Source organism: Pimephales promelas, chromosome 3 (genome assembly GCF_988280905.1).
Source record: "Pimephales promelas chromosome 3, fPimPro1.hap1.1, whole genome shotgun sequence".
NCBI lineage: Eukaryota > Metazoa > Chordata > Actinopteri > Cypriniformes > Leuciscidae > Pimephales > Pimephales promelas.
This window is the reverse complement of record NC_142771.1, coordinates 47,639,362-47,645,393: the sequence shown is the minus strand read 5'-3', so window position 1 is coordinate 47,645,393 and position 6,032 is coordinate 47,639,362.

Sequence of the window (6,032 nt, the reverse complement as noted above, 5' to 3'; positions counted from 1 at the left end):
TTTCTTTATTTCTGGTAGACGTCTACAAAAGTTCTTATTGAAAATTAACTGAGGTTAAGATGTTGATTATTTATTGAAAATAATAGTTTGGTTTGATGCCACCATTATAGTGATCAGTGTTTGCTTTAGTTGGGCTCTTGACTTTTTAACATTAGCTTCTCTCTGCTCAGTTGGATCTGATTGTTATGTTGAGAACAGCAAAAGAAAATTCAATCAGATGTTATAAACTGATTGATGAGTAGAATATAATCAAGTAGTGGCTTAACTCACCAGGATGTTATTCCAAATATGTTATTCATTTTGTTTTATTGTTGTGATTCAACAGCAAGAGAACCAGCACATTTTTTTCAAATGATTTTTAAAACACCATTTACACATTTTTGTGTAGGGCTGGGCGATATATTGAACGATATTGTTATGCGCATCTCATCAGTAAAGCCGGTTCCTTGATTAGTAGTAAATCACCTTCACCTGCTTTCAGATGGAAGATATGATGCAGATATGAGTGTTAAATTAACACTCAAGAGTGGTAAAGTTAATGAGATAATTAAGTGATTAATTTAGTGATGATTGAGCATTATTGAAGACATCTGATGATAACAAGCAGAATCTCTGAAGGAGAAAATCACAAATTGTAAGTCACCGTGATAGTGATCAGTGTTTGCTTTAGTTGGGCTCTTGACCCTTAAAATTCCACTTTAAATTTTGTTTGTCTGCTGTTATTGATTTATAACAGTCAAATGAACATAGAAAAGTATGATCTGATAGTGTTAGTTATGTTGTGGCATAATCATGCTGTGATCTGAAAACTGAAACTTATTCAGATGATTTGGTTAAATTTGTTAGGAACAGCTCTGGGATAATGCAGTGTATGATTATCAATAATTTCTTATAATCCAAAACGTTTAATATAAATTGTTCTGATCAAATCACTTTCAACAGAATTTATTTAGAAACACAGACATCAATAATCACCCTGTGAATCTCAACAGTGGTGGCAATAATAATCCTTCTTGCAGTGGCTGCTGCCAATCACAACTCATTAATGGCTCCCATCATGCATTGCGGTATGAATAAATTATGATCTGAATTGCCTATGTAATTTACTTTTCCTAATTGAATATTCTGCTCGTCACCGTTGTAGAGAAGCATTGACTGAATCTTGAGGTCTGTGTGTGCCTAAAAGAGAGATTTTTTTAAACAACTTTTAAGAAATCCATTATATTATATCTCAAACTCTGGATATTTATGCAGAATCACAGTTATACTGTAACCAACAGCAGAGACCACAAACATAAAGTTAAAATGATGATCATAATATAACCAAAACCATTAGATCATATGTTTTCTTTGTTCATCTGGCAGTTATAACTCAGATAAAACAGCCAAACAAAATCTAAAGTTAATAATATAAGGGTCAAGAGCCCAACTAAAGCAAACACTGATCACCATAACGGTGGCTTACAATTTGTGATTTTCTCCTTCAGTGATTCTGCTTTAGGTGTCTTCAATAATGCTCAATCATCACTCAATTAATCAATTAATCATCTCATTAACTTTACCACTCTTGAGTGTTAATTTAACACTCATATCTGCATCATATCATCCATCTGAAAGCCACTACTTGATTATATTCTACTCATCAATCAGTTTATAACATCTGATTGCATTTTCTTTTGCTGTTCTCAACATAACAATCAGATCCAACTGAACAGAGAGAAGCTAATGTTAAAAAGTCAAGAGCCCAACTAAAGCAAACACTGATCACTATAATGGTGGCATCAAACCAAACTATTATTTTCAATAAATAATCAACATCTTAACCTCAGTTAATTTTCAATAAGAACGTTTGTAGACGTCTACCAGAAATAAAGAAAATCTGGTTAGTAATAAGTGAAGCTGGTAATGCTGTTTGTGGAGTTGTGTAATCAGATCTTAAGAGATTTAATGTACTGTATCTTCAGTTGATTTCATTTAAGGCTGAGGCTGCAAGTAGTTCTTGTGTTTCTCTTGTCTTCAGTGATTCTGCTTATTAAAATCAGGTGTTCATCAATAATGCTCAATCATTATTCAATCAATTAATTATTTCATTAACGCCCACACTGATTCAGTGTTACATTTAACAGCCTGTAGTGTGCACACTGAGCAGTGTTCATTTCATCTGGGCAAACCCATCTGGGGCCACCATGGAAACCTTGGACAAAACGGTCTGGGTCCCAGTTAGACAGCCCAGGTCAAACCAATGTGGGCCCCACATGACTGTGTTGGCTGGGTCATTAGAGGCCAAACAGAGATGAAGTTAGAAGCAACCAAACACCTCCACGTTTTCCCTATTTAAATATAGTTGAATGATCTGAATGATCCTGGAGTGATGATATTACTGCGCCGAGTCGAAACGCTCCCAAGTGCTTAGGCTCGCCATTAGCCGATCAGGCCACTTAGAACTACTTTGGCACTGGTGGGTGGGGTGTAAACGGCCTTTTTTAGGGCATTTTCCCCAATTTGGAGCCGTTAACAAACTCTGTGTACAGGATAGAGTCTCATTTAATGTGCTCCCTCTCTCAACTGAAGCAGAAGATGGATCTGAGGACCTATATCAGGTAGGCTACTGCTTAATTCAATTCAAATTGACTTCTATAGCACTTTTCACAATTTTGCATGGTTACAAAGCAGCCTAACTTACATATAGAAAGTAGATACAAAAAAGTTATGTAATTATGACAAATAGAGAAACAACATATAGTCAGTTTGAAATTGTAAAAAAAAAAAACGTACCTGATCAGAAGTTTTATTACTTTAGTGTATTTCTAATATACTCCAATGTATTCTACTGTAATAAACTTTTCCCATTTAATTGGACATTAAAGGGTTAGTTCACCCAAAAATGAAAATTCTGTCAGTATTTACTCACCCTCATGTCGTTCCAAACCTCTATGTGTTTATGTGTTCGGCTATACACAAAGGAAGATATTTGGAAGAATGTTTTAATCAAACAGATCTCATTCCCCATTGACTACCATAGTAGGAAAAAATATATACTATGGTAGTCAATGGGGAATGAGATCTGTTTGATTAAAACATTCTTCCGAATATCTTCCTTTGTGTTCAGCAGAACAAATAAACACATAGAGGTTTACACCTTTCATATAGCAACGTCACGTAATACGTAATTGCGTTCAAAAGGTCACGGGCGACGTAGCCGGAAGTACAGACTCAAAATCATCCGACATCGTTGTTTTACCTTTCAATTCCATTTTTGTAAACGGCGTTTGAGTTAGTTTGCACGTTCAACCTATGCGTTCAACTTGTAAACACTCTGACTCTGTACTTCTGGCTACGTCGCCCATGACCTTTTGAACGTAATTACGTATTACGTGACGTTACAAACGCGCCTCACAGAATAGAGCAAGGCTAGCATTTGTCCTTAGAAAAGTTACATTTTTGGAATAAGCTTTGAAATAACCGATTGTTTCGCATGATAAGTCCCTTATTCATCGTCTGGTGTCGTTTAAAGACATTTGAAGCTGCATCTGAAACTGTTATTAACTGTCGTTTGGACCTCCGACCGTTTGGTTCCCATTTAAGTCCATTATATGGAGAAAAATCCTGGAATGTTTTCATCAAAAACCTTAATTTCTTTTCAACTGAGGAAAGAAAGACATGAACATCTTGGATGACATGGGGGTAAGTAAATTATCAGCAAAAGTTTTTTCAAAAATGAACTAATCCTTTAAAGAGGCTACATGCGTTTTCCTGAAATTTAAACTCGCGACTGACACCTGTGGCCAAAAAACAGAACTGTTTTTCCTTTCTGCTTGCTCTCGCAGCGCGCGCTCATACGTGCACACTTCACAAGTCATCTGCTGCAAGGAGGTCAACATTATGTTAACAGAGGTAAGAACAGTTAAATACATATAAAGAGTTCAGATGCAAAAGCCTCTAAATGCCGTTTGAAATTTTCTTCTAAAATGGTCATTTTTATCAAGCTTGTATATTCAAGTTCAGTAATTTCACTTAAATGACAATTAATAGGTAATCCTCATTGCAATTTAAGTGAAATTACTGAACTTAAATATACAAGCTTGATAAAAATGATCATTCTAGAAGAAAATTTCAAATGGCACTTAGAGGCTTTTGCATCTGAACTCTTCATATATTGTTTGAGATAAGTGTTTTGTTTGCGAGTGTAGGCTACTTGCTGACTTGCAGTGGTGGGCTGGCAGAGTGATCTGAGGGTTTTCACCGACGTCACGTTCTGGGCGGTAACCCGGATGAGCGGCCATTATGGAGGCACTCGGATGTAAACAACAGCATCGACTGCACTGTTAATGTACAACTGAACACATTGTTACACTAAAAAAAAAAATCTGTGGTAGATGCAATCTCATATAGAGATGGACCTTATTCATTTGCATAAAAATGGGCATCGGCCAGCTTTTTGACCTGCTGCATTTTTTCAAATGTAGCGCCGCCTGGATGCTTTGCAGAAAATACGTAACATGAACGCGCTCGACGTCACATCCGCAGACAGCGCGGGAAAAGTCCGACACGACAGAAAATAGGAAAAATAGGATACAGGCTTATAGGTGCACCCACTGTGAGCGGACAAGGTGTCAGTATGCTCATCAGGAGATGTTTGAGTCATAAATGGTAAAATAAAAAGGCTATTGTTATGTTTATTGTGGGGAAAAAGCTGCATATAGCCTCTTTAATGGCCCATGGCACTTTGAAATGTGACTGCAGCCCTTTTGGACTGTCAAAATATTATGAATTCTTAAACGAGTTATTCAAATTCAGAAACGTTAATTGCATGAAAAGTTTGCAAAAAATTTCATGAAACTTTAAATGTATTTAAATAATCAAGATCCGCGGCATAATCCGATGAACAGCAAACATCAAACCATTTCATTGCGTTTTACATCAGGAGTTAGTGATGGGATTTATGGCTCTTTGAGGGGATCCGGATCTTGGCGATCCGTTCCTTCTAAAGAGCCGTTCAAAAGAATGGCTCTTTTGGCTCTTATTAAATATTTAGTATAATCACTGGGAGGAATGATGAGGTGAGATTTGTTGTCAAATAATTCAAACTCAGATATCACACATCAATATCTGAGTTTGAATATCTGAGAACCTCATTTGTCATGTGTGGACTATATTCCATAGGGTTCCACAACATCTCTCTGCTTAGAAAGTGACATCACTATTTTGGATTTACCTTTAGTACAAAGTGTGTGTATGTGTAAAGATGTTGTCTTATGTTATTCATACAATACCACAAGAACATTTTGATAAAAAACAAAAAAATATTTAAAGTTGTAAATATATATTGTAGATACAATAACATGAACACAAAATGCAATGTAAATAAATACAAGCAGCTTCTTACTTTATGGCTTTTTTTTAACTGAGTAACCATGTGATGGCGGCGTGCACAAGTTTTGGCTCCGCTCTTACCCAATGACATAGGCACGTACGTGGTAGGGTTATAAAAATTAACGTAAGAGTAAATGATGCACGCGCGTGCACTACTATCACAACTATCACCCCTGCGCTGGGTGCGCACCTTCCCCTTTAACTGAGGAGCTAATTTGCATGCATCTGTGTAAAACACGCATAGGAAAAAAAGAACGACAGAAAGAACGGCTCCCCTCCAGCCGCGACTCGGCTCCCATCGTTCATGTTTATGAGCCGTTCAAAAGAATCGGTTCGTTCGCGAACGTCACAACTCTATCAGGAGTAGTTGCGCAGTATAAGAGTTCAAGGCCGCAGAGACAATCGGCAGAGAAATGTTACAGATGGTTTTATTTCATTCGCACCAAGCGTGCTGCCCAAGTCTTAGAATGTGAAGCCAGAGCGTCTAGATCGCCCCCAGGTGGTTGGTCCCAGCATGCAAAATCAAGACAAAGGGCAAAACATAGCATCCCTTTAATATTTCGTCTTTTCACTAGGGTGTACTGTTTTGGTACACTATTCAGCTTACTTTGACTTGCTATATATACAGTCACAAATTTAATCTTACTATCGGGACTCTC